The sequence below is a fragment of the Cervus elaphus genome, chromosome X (assembly GCF_910594005.1).
Source record: "Cervus elaphus chromosome X, mCerEla1.1, whole genome shotgun sequence".
Lineage (NCBI taxonomy): Eukaryota > Metazoa > Chordata > Mammalia > Artiodactyla > Cervidae > Cervus > Cervus elaphus.
In genome coordinates, this window is record NC_057848.1 from 166,580,035 (window position 1) to 166,600,165 (window position 20,131).

Here is a 20,131-nt window from a genome sequence, read left to right on the forward strand (position 1 = left end):
GTAAGCCTTCCTCTCACCCATCCCCTTTGTTAAGCATCAGGGAGTTCCCAGCACTGGGTGTCCATTTCACTTTGGATAGAGAAAAGTTACGAGATCATCACACTGAGTGCAGGCGGGTCGAATCAAGTAACATCATGGGATGCAACGGAGAGGTGGGATACAAAAATCCACAGCAGTGAGCACTCACACAAAGGTTAAATGGATATCCAACCTGACAAGAAACTTAGGGGTAGCAGAGAACCCTGGTGGACGGAAGGGATATATCTGGAGCTTGGAGCTGCTGCTGCTAAGTCACTTCAGTCGAGTCCGACTCTGTGCGACCCCATAGGCGGCAGCCCACCAGGCTTCCCCGTCCCTGGGATTCTCCAGGCGAGAACACTGGAGTGAGTTGCCATTTCCTTCTCCAATGCATGAAAGTGAAACATGAAAGTAAAGTCGCTCAGTCGTGTCCGACTCTTAGCGACCGCATGGACAGCAGCCTACCAGGCTCCTCCGTCCATGGGATTTTCCAGGCAAGAGTACTGGAGTGGGGTGCCATTGCCTTCTCTGGGAGCTTGGAGCTAATTTCTCCCAAAGATACATATAAAACACTGAATCCACATAAACCTACGTCAACAAGAGGGGCAGTCAAAACACATTCTAATAACATCTAAGTGAAAACAAGCACAGCTGAATACATCTAGCACTCTTAGTGCCATGGAACAAAAATCTGTGCACATCAAACAAATGCATCCTTGTAAATCAACTTAAATAGAATAGAAACTTTTGCTTAAAATCAAATCCAAGTGTGAGGAAACACAAGGTTTGGTGGCATCCTCTGCCTCGTTTCACTCTACTGTACAACAAGGCTTGACCAAAGCTCCAGGCAGCTGAGGCCAACCTAAAAAAGGAGGGAATAAAGAACGCTCCACCTTGCAGCCTGGAGGCTTTTCTCTGTAACTGCAGCCTGAAAACTATCGCTGATGGACATCTGATATTCACAAGGCTGATGGACTCCACATGACCCTTACCCTTGAACATGTCAGGAGCCACACATCCAAAAGTAAATAAAAACAAACAAACAAACAAAAACAAAACTGGGAAATTCTCAGGAAGATAACATCGAAATGTAAATACAGCTCAAAATGCTTTCAAAAAGCAAAAAGCCCATGAGCAGTTCTCCATAGGACTTCTTATTAGAGACACAAAGTTGATGGCCATGAGCCATCAACTCTTAGCACTGGAAAAGGCCACCATGAACAACAGTCCAGACAAGAAACGGTAGGCTGACATTAGGCAGGGGGATCAATTTATAGCAGTGGAGGGATATCAGTGGGAGGAGCCAGTATAAGAATCACTGTCCAAGTGCCTTTATAGAAAAAAAGAGTCAGAATATGACATGGCCTCTCCATTCCAAGGACACCTCAGAAATGCACAGAGTTTGAAAACCACATGACCCAGAGCATGCACTGCAGGAGCATTCCCAATGCCAAGAGATAAAAGTAACGAAAATACACAGGGACAGAGAGATGAACGGATCAAAAAATGGGACACAGGTTCACGATGGAATATGGACTCAGGTATTGAAACAAGGAAAACATGTCATTGTCAGAGGTACAGATAATTGTGATGATAATCAGAGTCATTGAAGAAGGGCAGATTAGAGCTATGTCATAGGATTTAGCTTTCAAATGAGACAGACAATGTTGCTGGCAGTGAGTGCTCTGAACGAGGTAAAATGGTCACCCAGTGCTGGGAACTCCCTGATGCTTAGCAAACGGAATGGGTGAGAGGAAGGCTTACATTGGAAGGCTGAAATCCACGGATTCCCACGAATACCTGTCAAATATATAATCCACAGGGACCGACTTAGCAAGAGTGATGTACTACACACTTTTTGAGAGCAGGTCGGAAGATATAACCACTGCTAAATGCCTCTGTGTATCAGTGTGAGGGAGCAAGAATCAGGACAGCCACAACAAATGCAACTCTGTACATCAGTTTCCTCAAACAAGAAACTTGAACTACAATAAAACCGAGAAGGAAGGAGACACAAGCTTTCGGGGAGCTTCCTCTATCTCATTCTACTCTCATTTACAAGCGGTAGTTGCTCAGTCCTCTAAGATGCAGTTACCATAGTAACAAGAGGAGACCCTGAAGAAATGCTGCCGCCTTGTGGCCGCTTTCGCGAAAAACATCCTTCAAACTTGGGCTGATGGACACTGACTATTCACAAGGCGGCTGCACTCTAAATGACACCTACCCTTAAAAAATGACCAGGAGTGCACGCCGAAATAAAAACGGGAACGAACCACACGATCAGCAAGGAAACATCAACAGGTAAATGCAGTTCAATGCTTAGAAAGAAGCCTCTGGAAATGTGCCCCATTTGCTCTATTGTCAGTGATCAAGAAACCAAGTGTCAGGAAAGAAGGCCGCTATCCAAGACTCTACAGGCAACAAAGGGTACAGCAATACTAGAAAAGGGGACCCTTATATGCCAGTGGTGGGAGATAAGCAGTCGGAGCCTTTATGAGGATGACTGTCAAAGGGCCTTCGAATCACAAAATGAGACAGATGATGTCGTATGGCAGCTCCACTCCCAGAGTATCTGAGAGGCCAACTGATCGAGGAAAACACATGCCCACATCCCCACCCGCACAAGCATGCACTGCAGCAGCATTCACAACGACCAAGAGATGACAGGAAAGAGAATTGTTGGGTGCAGATGAAAAGAGAAAGAAATGTGACAGAGATACACAATAAAATATGATGCCAAAATTATGAAATTGGAAAAAATTCCATTTTCAGAGATACGCAAACATCTAGAGTTAATCACAGTAAGTAAAGAAGGGCAGATTAAAGAGATATCATATCATATACCTTCGAGAGGGGATTAAAAAAAAAACATTGATGGCAATGAGTGAAAAAAAAAAAAGTGAAATGGACTTGCACTTCTGGTAAGAAAATTACGGTTAGCAAAGGGTGTAGGTGGGTGAGAGCCTGAAAGGTGAAGGCTGGAATAAATTTATTCCCACAAATGCCTATGCAATTCATAATCCACATGGACTTCTTGTATCAAGAGAAATGTGCTCAACAGATTCTAAAAACAGCTGTGACAGTAACCACAGCTGAACACCTCCAGGTATCTGTGGAAGGGAAGGAGAAACTGGTTCCCTGCAACAACTACAACGGTGTAAATTGTCTTAAATGAGAAATAAAAGTTTCACTTAAAGAAAAAACCTCAAAGGCTAAAGAGACAAAAGCTTTTGGTGACTTCCAGGGTCTCCTTTTCCTCTCATTTACAACCAGGCCTGGGAGAACCTCAGAGGGGGCTGTTACCATAGCAACAGGAGGAGGGAATGAAGAAATGCTGCCGCCTTGTGGACATTTTCTATAACAGCAACCTTAGAATGCTGATGGACCCAGTGTTCACAACGGTGCTGAGCTCTAACCCATACCCACTCTTTACAAATTGCCAGGGCTCACATAGGAGAAAAAATAAACACAGGGGAAGCTAACAGGTAGAGGATATGAACGGGTAAACACAATTCCCTGCCTCATTAAAAAAGCCAATGACAATGTGCACATAGGATGAAATCTAAGAGATACGAACATCTAAGCTGTTGAGGATATGATCACCTCTGCCTCAGCACGAAAAAAGGCCACTGTCTAAAGCTGTACATGGAATCAGTGGTAGAGTAGCATTAGTACAGTGGACACTTTAGGTTACTGGTGGGATGGACCTGATAAGAGGCACGATGAGCATGATTAGAAAAGTGCACTCCCATGAAAGACAAATAAATAAATAAACAAAGAGGCAGAGACAGTATGATAAACCAGGTCCTCTCCTGGAGTAGTTCAGAAATCAACAGATTTCGAACACCACACACCCCAAACCGGGCCCCATGGAAACCATTCAGAACATCAAAGAGATGAAAGTTAAGATAGCATACCTGGACAGAGGAATGTAGAAGGAAATTGATACAGGTCTAGAAGGAATTTTGAATCAAGGATTGAAATCTGAAAGTAGGACAACTTCAGAGATAGATAAATCCAGAGATCATCCCACTGAGTGAAGGAGGTTCGATTCAAGAAACATCATGTGATGCAACAGAGAGGTGGGATACAAAAATCCACTGCAGTGAGCACCCACACAAAGGTGACATGGACATCCAACCTGGCAAGAAACCTACGGGTGGACCCTGGTGGATGGAAGGGAAACATCTGTAGTTTGGCATTAATTTCTTCCCACAGATACATATAAAATACAGAATCCACGTAAACCTATTGCAGCAAGAGTGGTAGTCGAAACACCTTCTAATAATATGTAGGTGAAAGCAAGCACAGCTGAATACATAGAGTAGTCTCAGTGTCACGGAACAAGAATCTGTACATGTAAAACCAGCTCCCCTTGTCTTCAACTTAAACAGAATAGGAAGATTTACTTCAAAAATCCAAGAGTGAGGAGACACCGGGTTTTGTGGCATCCTCTGGCTCGTTCTACTCTACTGTACAACCGGGCCTGGCAAAAACTCTCAGATGGGGCAGGCCGTCCCAAAAGAGGAGGGAGTCATAAAGCCTTGCAGCATAGATGGTTTTCTCTGTAATGGCAGCCTCCAAACTATCGCTGATGGATATATGATATACACAAGACCGCTGGACTCAACATGAGACTTACCCTTGACCATGTAAGGGGTGATTCATCCAAAAAAGAAAAAAAGTGAAAAAGAAAATCCAGAACACTCTCAGGAAGAAAACATCAACAGTTAAATACAGCTCAAAGTGCTTTAAAAAATAAGGAAACACAGATTTTGAAAAACACGTGTAAGTCGACCATGCACTGCAGCAAGATTAACAACATCCTATACATGAAAGTCAAGAAACTGATGCTGTCACTATTGAAAACAGTAAACAGTTCTTTTTAAATTAATTTTTATTTTCTTATTGATGGATAGTTGCTTTACAGAATTTTGTTGTTTTCTGTCCAACCTCAACATGAATCAGCCATATGTATACATATGTCCCCTCCTTTTAGAACCTCCTGCCCATCTCCCTCCCTGGTATGCAGCTTTTGAAACAAACTAAAAATAGAGTTAGCATATGATCCAGCAATCCCACTACTGGGCATATATCCAGTAAAGATGAAAACTCCCATCAGAAAAGAGACACGCACAGCAGTGTTTATAGTAGTACCAAGTACAGTAGCAAAGAAGTGGAAACAACCTTAAATGCCCATACATAGGTGAGTGGATAAAGAAAGATATTTGATACATACAATGGAATATTAACCATAAGAAAGAAGGAAATAATGCTATTTTGTCAACATGGATGCACCTAGAGATGATCATACAAAGTAAGTCAAACAGAGAAAGATAAGAGGAGCTTAGGTGGGTTCAGCTCACCTTTTGGACTTCAGTTGATAGGAGGTCTTCATCTTTTCCTCCTGGGTATATGGAGATGGCTGTTACATAACTGCTCTAAGCCTTGTGGCTTCCCAGTGACCTTAGTCATTCTGAAGGCTCCCAGTAGTCTGCTCCAGAGCCCCTGAGCACCCTTATAGATACCCATCTCCAGGGGGCCACACCGTTATGGTTTATGAGATCAGCAAGTCACGCCCCAGCCAATGGTGGCCCTGGGTGAGCCTTGACATCACAAAGACCCATCCTGACATGTCTAGTGGAGGATGGGGAGCAACTCAGATGATTTTGTGGGAGAAATGAGGCATTTGTAATGCCCCTAAAGAGGCCTCCAAACTCACCTGCCACCCTCATCTCTCCACGTCAACTCTGATGGGTCACACGGCAGGCAGAGTGCATCTCCTACAAACCTTCCCCACAGCCACACTCCTCGGGCATTCATTCTGTTCTCTCTCACCTTTCACCTTTATCTAGTGTTTAACATCTTGCCTGAAATCCCTCCATGACAACTAGGCTGTGTTTAAGTGTCTGTGGAAGCGAGAATCATTCCATGTTTCTCCTGCAGTGTGGTCTTAATGCACCTTGAAGCCCATTGAATTCTGGGCCAGCTGACAGAAACCTTTCCATCCCGCCTCCTTGTCTCAGTGTTCCCAGAGCTCGCCTCTGTTTTCTGGTCTCCAGTCGGAAACCCTTGTCTTCAGGCTGTGAGAATGCAGTGAATCCACTTGCCCTTGCTCCACACGGAGCTGTCTCATTTCAAGTCTAGGACTCAGGGTCACCTCACTAGGAGTACTACCCAGGCTTGGGTTTGAACAGGGTGATGGGGATGGGGCAGAGAAATGCTTGCATCAGGGATCCCATGCAAGAAATGACCACCTGAGGCTGATTAGTATTCCCAGCAAGGGATGGAGCTTGCCCAGAGCTGTGTGAGCCTTGTGTGTAAAGGTCTTCTCCACACGTGCCCTCACAAATCTCTTTTCTCATCTTGTTTTCTTGCTGGAAGCTCCCTTGGAGCTGACCTCACAGCCAAAACCATGGTGGAATTCATTTCCATGAGCAGCTGACACAAGCTTCCAGGTTCTTGCACAAAACACTGAGTCATCCTGTCCTGTGCATCTAGTTCCCACGGTCTCTCATTGAGCTGGTTGGCTCTGGAGGAAAGGGGAATGGATTGTGTGCTCCACCTCAGTCCTCGTTTTTCCAATTGACTTGTAGGGTCAACCAGCCCGAGGTGCACCCCTGGGGACAGTTTGTTGGCTTAGTGGGTCTCCCTGGGTTTCCTGTGAAGTGTTCACATCCTGGTGTCCACTTGTTGCTTACTCACCCAGGGTCCATCACACTGCTGAACATTTTAAGAGGTAGAAAAAGCATGCCGTAAACAAACCCAAAAGATGACTCTTACAATTTTGAGAAGAAAGATCTTAAAACCTGATAGAAAAATGGGCAAAAGGCACGAGCCAACACTTTATAAGAAAGATGTATCACTGGCCTTTAAATTTATGAAGACATGTTTAAAGACATGAGCGGCCAATTCACAAGAAGAGTATGGAACTAGCCCCGAACCACGTTAAGAACATATTAAATCTCACGAAGGTAAGAAAAATCATACTAAAATTCCCTTGAGAACTGAAACTCAGGCAGAAGTGGCATAGATTTTAGTAATTGCAGACAGAGACATTAAGATACTTGGAATAACTGTGTTTTGTGTGTTCTAAAAGTAAGGAGAGACATGGAAATCCTAAAATAGACCCCATTTGATCTTACAGATATGAAAAACATAGTGTCAGATGAAGCCCATTTTAAGGGTTTCCTGGTGGCTCAGACAGTAAAAAAAAAAAACCCACCTGCAACATGGGAGACCGGGATTCAATCCCTGGGTTGGGAAGATCCCCTGGAGGGGGGAATGGCAGCCTGCTCCAGTGTCCTTGCCTGGAGAATCCCCATGGACAGAGGAGCCTGGCGGGCTACAGTCCATGGGGTCAAAAAGAGTTGGACCCGGCTGAGCAACGAAGCACAGCACAGCACAGCACATTGAATGTTTGTGAAAGAAAGGCAGGTAGGGAGGAAAGAGGGAGAAAGGGAAACGAGGGAAATGAAAGGAAGGAAAGAAAATCCTCTGTTGCTGGTGAGAACAGAGCAATCAGAGATGTCCCCCAGCAGGACAGCATCCCACATGTCCATCTGAGCACTCTCAGACGGTTTGAAAGAACCATCTCCAACTTTGGTCCCACTCCTTCAACCAAACCCATGTGCACGGTTTACCACTAACAGGCTAATAGTCATCATGGTTTCTCCTCATTCAAATCCTGATTCACCCAGAAGTGAAAAAGACACGTGTGCCCCAATGTTCATCACAGCACTGTTTACAATAGCCAGGGCATGGAAGCAACCTAGATGTCCATCAGCAGACAAATGGGTAAGAAAGCTGTGGTACATAGACACAATGGAATATTGCTCAGCCATTAAAAAGAACACATTGGAATCCATTCTAATGAGGTAGATGAAACTGGAGCCTGTTATACAGAGTGAAGTAAGTCAGAAAGTAAAACACCAATACACTTTACTAAGGCATATATATGGAATTTAGAAAGATGGTATTGATAACCCTATATGGGAGACAGCAAAAGAGACACAGATTTACAGAACAGTCTTTTGCAGTCTGTGGGAGACGGCGAGGGTGGGATGATCTGAGAGAATAGCATTGAAACATGTATATTATCATATGTGAAAGAGATAGCCAGTCCATGTTCGATGCATAAGACAGGGTGCTCAGGGCTGGTGCACTGGGATGACCCAGAGGGATGGGGTGGGGAGGGAGGTGGGAGGGGGGATCAGGATGGGGAACACATGTACACCCATGGCTGATTCATGTTAATGTATGGCAAAAGCCACCACAATATTGTAATTACCCACCAATTAAAATAAATAAAATAAAATAAAATAAAATACATTCCTTTGCTAAAAAGGGCCTAATCAGTATTGGCTTTTTGACCTCCAAAAATGCCATTCTTTTCCTTCCTTTCTTCCCTCCTTCCTCCCCCCTCTTTCTTTCCTTTTCTTATTATATAACTGTTAAAGCTTGCTTTCCATTTATAGTTATTACAAAGTCCTGGCTCTATTCGCCATGTTGTACAATGCATCCCTGAGTTCATCTTACACCTAACTAACACTGCATGCCTCCCACTCCCCCACCTCTGTATTGCCCCTCCCTCTTCCCCTCCCCGCTGGTAACCAGTAGATGCTTCTCTATATCTGTGCACCTCCATTTTTATCATATTCTCTACTTTGCGGTATGTTTAGATTTTATAAGTGATATCATACAGTATTTGTCTATCTCTGTGAGTTATTTTATTCAATATTCTACCTTCCCTGTTGCTGCAAATGCCAATATTCCATTCTTTTGATGGGGCAGCTCCTTTGTATGCCTTTTTAGCAAATGGCATGGCCCCCCCACACATGACACAGCTCCCCAGCTAAGTATCCATCTCTGCACTCACACAGAGAAACACCAAGTCCTCTTCCTCTTCTCCCATGGGAAGTGTGTCTTTGAAGCTCAGTCTGGAACCAGTTCTTCCCCCTACTTTCTGGCAACCTGGGCCTTCTGGTCCCATCTCCAACTCCACAGAAGCCGTCTCCCTCCCTCCTCACACACTTATCCCTTCCCTGCCCTCTCTACCTCCCCCCCCCACTCTCAGAGAACTCAGAGACAAACATAATTTCACATCAGGTTGATTTTATTTTCGTTATTAATGTATGCAGTTGCTATAATATTCAGCATCTGTACTGTTGGAGAGTACTCAGCGGCGAGACCCCCGAGCATTTCTGAAGTCTCTAGCCATGCCCCGAAGTCACTGGCTGTCCACTGGTCCAGCTGGAATGGCAGCGGTCTCCATGGCCTCTGGGACCTCCTCTGGTTTGTTCTGATTAGCTGGAATGGCAGGGGTTTCCATGGTCTCTGGGACCTCCTCTGATTCGTTCTGATTCAGCTGTTCATTTGCCTTGGAACTCTGGCTACAGAGCTTTGAGCATCTGATTTTCTTAAGCTTTTTGGTGGTGGGAGTTTTCTGAGTTTTCTTAGGCAGCTTTGCCGGAATGGGATTATTCACCCTCACGGCTACCCTGGCCACCTAGAGAAAACAAGAGAGGGAGCAAAGAATGGCACTGGTTTAGGGAAGAATGTGAAGACAGGTGGGAACGATGGCTTCAGGAGAAGGGGTGTGGGCAGAGAAGGGTTATGTGCCAGGCAAGGACAGGGGAGGGGCTCTTTTGGGGTGGGGTCGATGGGCAAGAGGAGTTTGGCTGGGTTCAGCTCACCTTGACATTTTTTCTGGGCCTCAATTGATAGGAGGTCTTCATCTTCTCCTGGGTAACAGAAGGTTCGTGTTCCATAACTACTCTGGAGCCTTGTGGCTTCCTAGTCACCTCAGTCATTTGGAGGACTCACAGTGGTCTGCTCAGAGCCCCTGAGCACCCCTATATATACCCGTCCCCATGGAGCCTCACCCTCATGCTTTATGAGGTCAGCAAGTCTCTTCACCAGCCAATGGTGGCCCTGGGTGAGCTTTGACATCACAGAGCCCCATCCTGACATGTCTAGCGGAGGATGAGGAGCAATTCAGATGATTTGCTAGGAGAAATGAGGCATTTGTAATGCCCTAAAGAGGCCTCCAAACTCACCTGCCACCCTCACCTCTATGTCAACTCTGATGGGTCACACAGCAGGCAGAGTGCCTCTCCTCCAAACCTTGCCCCACAGCCACACTCCTCGGGCATTCATTCTGTTCTCTCTCACCTTTCACCATTATCTAGCTTTTCATATCTTGCCTAAACTCCCTCCATGACAACTAGGTTGTGTTTAAGTGTCTGTGGAAGCGAGAATCATTCCACGTTCCTCCTGCAATGTGGTCTTAATGCACCTCGAAGACCACTTAATTCTGGGCCAGCCGACAGAAACCTTTCCCATCCCGCCTCCTTTTCTCCGCTTTCCAGGAGCTCTCCTCCGTTTTCTGGTCTCCAGTCGGAAACCCTTGTCTTCAGGCTGTGAGAACGCAGTGAATACACTTGACCTTGTTCCACATGGAGCTTTCTTGAATAAACCCACTTGGTCATGATGTCTGACTTTTTTAATATGTCGTTGGATTCTGTTTGCTAGAATTTGTTGAACATTTTTCACATATGTTCATCAGTGATATTGGCCTGTAGTTTTCTTTTTTGGCGGCATCTTTGGCTGGTTTTGGGATTAGGGTGAAGGGGGCCTCATAAATTGAGTTTGGGGGTTTACCTTGTGCAATAATTTGGAAGAGTTTGAATAGGATAGGTGTTAGCTCTTAATTGTTTGGTGGAATTCACCTGTGAAGCCAACTGGTCCTTGGCTTTTGTTTGTTCAAAGATTTTTCATTGCAGTTTCAATTTCCATGCTTTTGATGGGTCTAGTAAGATTTTCTATTTCTTCCTGGCTCAGTTTTGGAAGGTTATACTTTTCTATGAATTCGTCCATTTCTTCCAAGTTTTCCATTTTATTTTCATATAGCTGCTGATAGTAGTCTCTTTTGATCCTTTGTATTTCTGTGTTGTCTGTTGTGATTTCTCCATTTCCATTTCTAATTTTGTTGATTTGATTCTTCTCCCTTTTTTCCCTGATGTGTCTGGCTAGTGGTTTGTCTATGTTATTTATCTTCTCAAAGAACCAGCTTCTAGTTTTGTTGATTTTTGCTATAGTCTGCTTTTTTTTCCCACTTTTTTCTGCCCTAACTTTATGATTTATTTCCTTCTACTAACCCTGGGGTTCTTCATTTCTCCTTTTTCTAGTTGCTTTAGGTGTAAAGTTAGGTCATTTATTTGATGTTTCTCTTGTTTTTGAGGTAAGCTCTTATTGCTATCAACTTGCCCCTTAGCACTGCTTTACTGAATGGCATAGATTTGGGTCCTCGTGTTTTAATTTTCATTTGTTTCTATGCATATTTTGATTTCTTTTTTATTTCTTCTGTAATTTGTTGGTTATTCAGAAGCATGGTGTTTAGCCTCCATATGTTTTTATTTTTAATATTTTTTCCCTGTAGTTGACATCTAATCTTACCTCATTGTGATCAGAAAAGCTGCTTGAAGTGATTTCAATTTTTTTGAATTTACCAAGGATAGATTCATGGCCCAGACTGTGATCTATTCTGGAGAATGTTCCATGTGCACTTGAGAAAAAGGTGAATTTCATTGTTTTGGGGTGAAATGTCCTATAGATATCAGTTAGGTCTAACTTGTCCATTGCATCATTTAAACTTTGTGTTTCCTTGCTAATTTTCTGTTTGGTTGATCTATCCATAGGCGTGAATTGTGTATTAAAGTCTTCTATTCTTATTGTGCTACTGTTAATTTCCCCTTTCCTAATTGTTAGCATTTGCATTATGTACAACGAGCTTCGCCTATGTTGGGTGCGTATTTGTTTATAATTGTTATACCTTCTTGGTTTGATCCTTTGATCCTTATGTAGTGTCCATCTTTGTCTCTTTTCACAGCCTTTCTTTCAAAGTCTATTTTATCTGATATGAGTATTGATACTCCTGCTTTCATTTGGTCTCCATTTGCATGACATACCTTCTTCCAAACCTTTATGTTCACTCTGTATGTGTCCCTTGGTATGAGGTGGGTCTCTTGTAGACAGCATGTGTAGGGGTCTGCTTTTGTAATGATTTTACAATACTGGCTTTGTCATGTATCTATCCATTTGCCAATGTCTCTGTCCAATCATCAATTGACCTTTTTCCTTGGTGCATTTTCTGGTAAATTGCAGACATCAGTATGTCTCTCTGGAAGTATTTCTGCAAGCCTGCCATTTACTAGTAAGCCATGTTTTTTTTTTACAGCAGTTTTCTTTGGATATAAACTTTACATACATGCAATATACCAATCTTTTTTTTTTTCCAGTCATGCTACTTTTTAATTGAAGTATAGTTGATTTACAATGTTGTGTTCAGTTCAGTTCAGTTCAGTCGCTCAGTCATGACTGTCTCTGCGACGCTGTGAACCACAGCATACCAGGCCTCCCTGTCCATCACCAACTCCCAGAGTTTACCCAAACTCATGTCCAACCATCTCATCCTCTGTCGTCCGCTTCTTCTCCTGCCCTCAATCTTTCCCAGCATCAGTGTCTTTACAAAGGAGTCAGCTCTACACATCAGGTGGCCAAAGCATTGGAGTTTCAGTTTCAACATCAGTCCTTCTGATGAACACCTAGGACTGATCTCCCTTAGGATGGACTGGTTGGATCTCCTTGCAGTCCAAGGGACTCTCAAGAGTCTTCTCCAACACCACAGTTCAAAAGCACCAATTCTTCAGGGCTCACCTTTCTTTATAGTCCAAATCTCACATCCATACATGACTACCAGTAAAAACATAGCCTTGACTAGATGGACCTTTGTTGACAATGTAATGTCTCTGCTTTTTAATATGCTGTCAAGTTTGGTCATAACCTTTCTTCCAAGGAGTAGGCGTCTTTTAATTTCATGGCTGCAGTGACCACATGCAGTGATTTTGGAGCCCCCCAAAATAAAGTTAGCCACTGTTTCCCCATCTATTTCCCATGAAGTGATGGGACCAGATGCCATGATCTTAGTTTTCTGAATGTTGAGCTTTCGGCCAACTTTTCACTCTCCTCTTTCAGTTTCATCAAGAGGCTCTTTAGTTCTTCTTCATGTTCTGCCATGACGGTGGTATCATCTGCATATCTGAGTTCATTGATATTTCTCCCAGCAATCTTAATTCCAGATTGTGCTCATTCCAGCCTAGTGTTTCTCATGATGTATTCTGCATATAAGTTAAATAACCAGAGTGACAATATACAACGTTGACGTAGTCTTTTCCCTATTTGGAACCAGTCTGTTGTTCCATGTCCACTTCTACCTGTTGCTTCCTGACCTGCATACAGGTCTCTCAAGAGGCAGGTCTCATGGTCTGGTACCCATCTCTTTCAGAATTTCCACAGTTTATTGTCATCCACATAGTCAAAGGCCTTTCCATAGTCAATAAAGCAGAAATAGATGTTTTTCTGGAACTCTCTTGCTTTTTCGACGATCCAGTGGGTATTGGCAATTTGATCTCTGGTTTCTCTGCTTTTTCTAAAACCAGTTTGGACACCTGGAAGTTCACGCTTCACATATAGCTGAAGCCTGACTTGGAGAATTTTGAGCATTACTTTATGAGCATGTGAGATGAGTGCAATTGTGTGGTAGTTTAAGCACTCTTTGGCATTGCCTTTCTTTGGGATTGGAATGAAAACTGGCCTTTTCCAGTCCTCTGGCCACTGCTGAGTTTTCTAAGTTGCTGACATATTGAGTGCAACACTTTCACAGCATCATCTTTTAGGATTTGAAATAGTTCAACTGGAATTCCGTCACCTCCACTAACTTTGTTCATAGTGATGGTTCCTAAGGCCCACTCAATTTTAGATTCCAGGATGCCTGGCTCTAGGTGAGTGATCACACCATTATTATTATCTGGGTCATGAAGAACTTTTTTGTAGAGTTCTTCTGTGTATTCTTGCCACCTCTTCTTAATATCTTCTGCTTCTGTTAATCCATCCCTTTTCTGTCTTTTATTGTGCTCATCTTTGCATGAAATGTTCCCGTGGTGTCTCGAATTTTCTTGAAGAGGTCTTTCCCATTCTGTTTTCCTCTATTTCTTTGCATTGATCGCTGAGGAAGGGTTTCTTATCTCTCCCTGCTATTCTTTGGAATTCTGCATTCAAATGGGTATACCTTTCCTTTTCTCCTTTGACTTTAGCTTCTTTTCTTTTCTCAGCTATTTGTAAGGCCTCCCCAGAGAACCATTTTGCCTTTTTGCATTTGTTTTTCTTGGGTATGGTCTTGATCACTGCCTCCTGTGTAATGTCACAAACCTCATTAGTTGTCAAGACATTATTCTCCAAAACATACAAAGGGCTTATGTAGGCCAGTATCCAAAAAAGAAAAAAAAACACAATAAAAAATGGGTAGATCTAAATAGACATTTCTCCAAAGAAGACATACAAGTGGCTAAAAAAACACATGAAAAAATGCTCAGCATCAGTAATTATTAGAGAAATGCACATCAAAGATGGGGGGGAAGGGATGACAGAGGATGAGATGGTTGGATGGCATCACAGACTCAATGGACATGAGTTGCTAGATCACAGAAAGGGTGTGTGTAGGTATGATGTTATTCTTTTACTCAAGATAATGAGGGAACGTCTCCATGAAAGATGGCAATTAAGCAGAGATCAGGAGGAAGTGAGGGAGCAGGCCGTAGTGTGAGCTAAGGGTAGAGCACTCCAAACAGAAGGAACAATAAATGCCACAGTCCTGGCAGGGAAATCCACCTGACATGCTTCTGAATGTCAAGGAGTCCTGTCATACTCTGGTTTTGGCATGTTTCAGTGGGCTTAGCACTCATTGAAAGGGGTCTGGTGATGCTGTCTTTGTTTCTCCCACAATTTGTGGTCATCCAAATTATACGGTATCTTTATCAACATGTAAAGAATACATCTGGATTTTATAAATTATATTCATAAGCATTCTCCTATATCTCCACGAGAGGGCAGAATACCAGACTAGACCAATTGCAGTGCAACGGCCTAGAAGTTCAGGAGATACTATTTGTGCGATTGGCTGGCACTTGCAGGACTGTTGTCACTGGCCTTCCTTTCCTTACTTCTGTCCTGGAAATGGGCACTGCGGAGATACCATGACCACTCTCCCCGAGTCTGTGGATGCCTCGTGCCTCCTCTTCTGGTTGCTCCAAGTCTCATGTTCTGTCGCCTTCACCTCTGTGTCTTCAGCGGGCCAGACACATGCACAAACACAGGCGACACAACCACGCCTGTGTACACACACTCATGCAAGATACAGGGACATAAACACAAACAGAGAACACAGGTGTTTCAGTAGCTGAAGACGCCTGTGTCCAGCAATGTGGGAGACGATGTCAGGAGGGTCCATGTCCTGCCCTTTTGGGATCCCTGTCCATTTCTTCCCCAGCCCTTCAGTATTATCACCAGCCACTCTTAAGCCATTTCCAGCTTTGACTGTGTCTTGGTGGTGAGAGGCCAAGCGGCGGATGTGGAAATTCAGAGAAGACTCCAAATTCAGCACAAAAGTGCAATGTGACAGCAGACAGAAGCCCGTTGCAAATGGTGGGGCTTCCCAGGAGAAGGGGTGGGGGTGAATGACCAAGGGAATCTCAAACTCAATGAGCAGCAGGAGGCCTGTGGATGGCAAGACCCAGGGAAGGAAGATTCTGACCAAGGAGCTAGATTAACCTGCCTCTATCAGAATCACATAGGACTCTCATGCTGTAAGCACAGTTGCTTCGTGTAGGACTTGGAGATGAAGTGACTTGAGCATGACTTGAGGATGAGGTCCTCAATCATCCAGTCTATGTGCATGACACGAATCCAGGCTCCACATCCAGCCTGCATGAGCCTGAAATTCCCCATGTGGGAAAGGAGTGTCCTGGCCTCTACACGGCTGTGCCTTCAGGGCCCAGCTGCTGATCCCCTCACAACCCATGTTCTCCCAGTTACCTCTCGTTTCAGAACCTTCTTCCTGGGTAGTGCTGCAGGGGATCGATCAACAAGTCTTCGTCGATGATCTGCTGGCAACATAAACAAGGCCAGCACTGGGCTGACCAGGCCCCAAACCCTCCCATGAGCAGCCAAGAACTCTAATAGCAATCACCAATTCTGCAGAGGCCCAGAGAGACTCCACCTCAGCAATCCTGTTTGATCCTGGGCAGTTGTGATCTGACAGCCAGTTGAGGAAGTTAAGGCTGCTGCTGTGCAGCCCATTGGCTGGGAGCTCCCCTTTCATAATCCCAGAGTTAGTGGCCTAGAGGCGAACGACACACCCTGGAGGAATCCTGGATCCTGGAGGAATACAGGGGAGACAGGGTAGGATCATGCAGGAGGAGCATGCACTCCCTCCCCTACCCACTCACACTGCACTGGGAGCTAAGTTGTGACAGCAATGTCGAGGTGGTATTCCTTAATGATCACTGTCTTCCACAAGTAGGGGTTGTTCCAAAAGGAAAATATCAGCTTGCAGCGAGACCAGGGACGGCTCAGCTCCTGCACATTTCAGGACCAGGGAGAGGGAAAAGGTGCAAGCTTCTAGGGGCCTCAGCTTGCCTGCCAGGCAGGCATCAACAGCTTCTGCTACTCCTCTCCGAATGCTCACACCACATGCACAGGGATAACATGATTCCCCCTCATCCTTCCCCATTCAGCTCCCCGGCCCACCAGTCCTCTGAGTCTCCCTCACAGACCTTCAAATCCATCATGTCATTAACCAAGTCTTCATGTTGGTTACTGATAATGATGGACACCTGGGGGTGGTTCATAAGCTGCTTTACGTCAAGGAGCCAGTCATGTCAACTGCTGGGCAACGGCGTGCCATGAGCAACAGGGCTTGCCTGTGGCAGACAAGGACACTGACACAGGCACCTGCAAGGGCTCTGGGCACTCCTTCGTGCCCAGCCACCCCACTGCTGTCCCCAGCCCCTGCCATACCATCAGACACGCTCATGAGTCTCGGTCCCCCATGGTCTCCTGCATCTGAGGCTATCTGCATCCGCCTAGGGAGAGTGTTTCTGACTGCTCCTGATTTCTGCCTGGCCTGTGTTTGTTGGGTAGCTCCATGTCACTGTTTAGAATGTCAGGAACGGCAGTCTCTGCGGGACATCTTGTCTGCGGTAAGTGTGTGTGTTGTGTGTGGGTATCATTGTGAGTCTCTGTGTCTGTTTAGCAAGAAAGCCCTGGGTCTCTGATCTGCTACCTGTCTTCAAAAGGGGTGGCAAGGATGTGTCTGCAGTCATCTTTCACTCGTAGCATACAAGGACAGCAGTCCCTTCCAGCTCCACAAGGGTGGACACCCCCGTGCTTCTGCACTGCACTCGTGGGGAAACTTTCAGGGGCTCTGACTGACTGGGATGGGTTGTGAGACTTCTGCTGTCTCTACTACTTTCCAGGATTATCCACAGTTGCAATGAAAGCTTTCTTGGAATGTTCCTCTGGCCTAATGTCACTGCTAACTCCTGACATAGTGTCCCCGCCAGGAGACTCCTCTGCATCTGCTCTTCAGATGCAGGAGTAAAAGAGGCACCAAGAGTCATGCCTCTGACACCTACAGCTGTGGTGGCCCTGCCCAGGCTCTCCTCTTGAGGTGCTTTGGAGACTGCCACTCCACCAGACCCTCTTCCCTCAGCCCCCTCACCTTGCCTGTGCCCTCTTCCCCAACCTTCCTCCTGCCCCCCCTCCATGTCTTCCTCCTGAGAAGCCAAACCCATGGAGTGGAGGTCAGGATACAGCTTTGGCCCAGAAGCCAGGGATGCCCTGGATGATGGCACTTCTTCCAGCCACGTGAGCCTTCTTCCTCTGTTGGTTCTTCTGCCTGATAGGAGTGCAGGTCCTGTGGTCTTTCTCATGCTGAGAGCTCATCTCCGCCTGCAGGGCTGCCACTGACTCTAGTCCTTCCAGCGCAGGCCAGTCACTTGGGGCTCCTGGCCTTGAATGTTCCTGGCTCTACTCCTTTGGCTTCTCCTCACACACCTACGAGGACATCTGCTCCTTCTCCTTGTCAGTCACCACCTCCATCTCCTACATAATGTCTACCACCAGCAGCTGGAACCAGCAGCAGCACCATCCCCGCCAATTCTGCCCCCTCCAGGTCCGCAACTTCCACACTGCCTCCAACCTGAAGAGAGCAACCTCCTCGCCTGGAACGTCCCCTGGTGCCTGCAACGTCCCTGATGACCCCACGGTGCTGGCAGGCCACAGGGGCCGTGCGCCCTGAACCTGGGATCACAACTACAAAGTTCCACAGTCCTCCACAGCTCCGGCCTTCTTCTGGCTGTCTCACTCTCCACATGGCCATGGACTTGACCCCGAGCTGGGGCAGCAGTTAAGGGGCTGGACATGACAGCACAGCAGGTGGCATGCACAGCCTGCCCACAGGCTGCAGTCACCATCTGGAGATAGCTTCATCTTTCTGGGGGTGTTCTGAGACTTAAGAAAACGGTGGGGAATGGCCTGGGGCACGGCGCACATTCCAGCCTGAATCACCCCGGCACTCGGGCCCCCTAGGCTGCTGGAGCTGTGAGTCATGCCCAGTTTTCTGGGCAAAAATCTCGACCAATCACAGAGAAGGTAGTGGGAGGCACCTTCCAGGGACATGCCCCTAGCCCAGAGGGAATTGCTCCAGGGGGTCCTGGGCTCCAGCGCCCACACGTGGCTGCCTTTGCTCCAGTCAACGTGCCTGTCCACATACTTTCCCTGCCTGGTGTCTGGTACCTCCCGGGTGCCAACGGCCATTGACTTGGCCTCCGGAAATTCGAACCACGAGTTCCTTGCTTCCATATCGAAAAAGCAGATTCCTGTGTCCCAGAGGACCTTTAACCATTGGGAGCTCTCCCAATGTGTCCAATGAAAGGCAGGGGGGCAATGTGTCAGGTGCATCCAGGGGAGATCCGACATTGTCAGTCCACACAGTCGGACAATGCTTTCTCAAACTTGAGAGGCGAACATAGGCAATCTCTGCTGAACCACAGCAGGGAACAGGCGTCCTTCCATCCGTTGCATGGCAGACATGAACACTGCACAGGACTAAGGAGACTTGGTCACACTTTGGAGAGAGGCAGAAACAGGGCATGCTCTTCCTGGCATGAAGAACTCCCAGAACCCTGTTGGAATGCCAGTCAGTGAGATACTAAGGACAGCACTGCATTAAGGGCCATGATTCTTTGGTACTAGAGGAATTGAAGTCTGCCCATTTACCATATAGAGGCCCTTTGCAAGTTGTTCTGTTCTCATCTAGCCTCCACATGAGAACACATCACAGCCTACCGTGTCTCCCCAGCCCTGTGGGGATGGGAGCAGTGAGAGAATCAACCTAATCCATGCTTTGCATAGTCCTGATGCCCAAGGGTTCTGCGAAGAATACAAAGAGTGATGTTTCAAACTGGCAAACTCTGCAGGTAGCAGCGGCTTATGCTGCAGTGCCTGTCTGTCTCCCAAAGCTTACAAAAAAGGCAAGGTGTGCTCATGTGCCTGGTCATGCCAGGGAATGTTCCTGCACTTGAGAAGAACAGAAAGATCTCTCTAGCTGGGCGTCCAAGGGCTGTAGGCCCTGCCTCTTCTGTGCCTGGGAATCTACCCCATTCTCTTTTTCATGTTCTGTGCATTCTCACTGACCACCCCCAGTTGCTTTCTTCCAGCCTTTCCTTTCTGGCAGGGATCCAGGTTGCAGCAGCTTGTTTCCAATTACAGCTTGCTTGCTTGGTGAGATCCTTGGGCTCGTTTCCCTGGTTTCCATGCTTCTGCTGCCCCATGGTCTGTGTACTTTACACAAGTTCTTTCACGGTTTTGGTGTCCATTCTTCCATCTCCCGGCCCAGCCCATTCTGATAGCTCATACACAGACACACACATGCAACCTTAAAGGAGACTTGCACATATACAGAACTATAGGTCTACTTATCCAGAATAATGGAATTTATAAGCACCCCTCTTTTTTTTCCTGGTCACATTCTTTCATTCCCTCTTCAATCAAGTCAATGTCCTCTTCGACCTCTATGACTTACCCTGGAAGGTTATACAATCCTTGGATTTGCTCGTGAGGGGAAGCGACCTGTAAAGAGGTGGGCAGGTTTGGGAGTTCTCCCCATGGAGAGCTGAGTGATGTTCACCTGTGTTCTGTGTCCTCCCATCATGTT

At 45.9% G+C, this 20,131-nt stretch overlaps 1 pseudogene; it reads right to left on the bottom strand.

The window, feature by feature from the left end:
- Window positions 1-15,073: 15,073 nt before the first annotated feature.
- LOC122690572 lies at window positions 15,074-18,777 on the bottom strand (annotated as a pseudogene).
- Between the last annotated feature and the right edge of the window lie 1,354 nt (window positions 18,778-20,131).